This window comes from Propithecus coquereli, unplaced genomic scaffold, assembly GCF_000956105.1.
Source record: "Propithecus coquereli isolate 6110/MARCELLA unplaced genomic scaffold, Pcoq_1.0 Scaffold151, whole genome shotgun sequence".
Classification (NCBI taxonomy): Eukaryota; Metazoa; Chordata; class Mammalia; order Primates; family Indriidae; genus Propithecus; species Propithecus coquereli.
This window is the reverse complement of record NW_012139525.1, coordinates 634070-634792: the sequence shown is the minus strand read 5'-3', so window position 1 is coordinate 634792 and position 723 is coordinate 634070.

The following is a 723-nucleotide window of genomic DNA, read 5'->3' as shown; positions in this document are numbered from 1 at the left end:
TAAATATTGATTAATTTTATTTATATATATTAAAAGCATTAAATCACATAATTTCAATCTCCCCTTACTCTTCTATGTAAGTATTTTACCTTTAAACTACAGAGAGAAAATTACTAAAATGATTTTTGCTTAAATTTGAAAAATAATGCCTTCTGTAAGTGAATGGCAAGACTTTGCCTCATGACTACTCAAAGGTATTCAGTTTTGCCTGTTTGATTCCAAAACCTTTCCAAGAACACTCAAGACTTGATGCATTTGGAAGTTTGTCTTGTCAAAGACAGATAAAACTGGACATTAGGTAAAGTGGTGGAAACAGATTTTACTCAGTGACTACACTCAGTAGGGGAAAGAGCTGAGCTGCATTGTGATTTGTGCAGAGGTGACTGGCTGGTTCTTTTAAAGGGGGAACAAGTGAGTACGGAGGAAGAGCAAGGAGGGCTCCAGTGGCAGTGGTGTCAGAGAAGTGACAAATTACAAAGTGGCGGTCGGTGTGTGTGTGATTAGGCCAGCCGTGCCTGCTACCTGGGAACTGTGGAAGTTAGGATTCTCTCCTCCCGCGGAGACTGGGAGACAGAGGCCCTGTCCTTTCTGGTAATTACCTTTCAAAGGAATGGCTTTCAGGTCCTTGAGAGACACTTCTCAGTTATGGGAGATACACATTAATCTCAAAGGGACAGAGAAAGGATTCACAGCTGTACGACCTTTTTAGTAAATGCTTTGAAA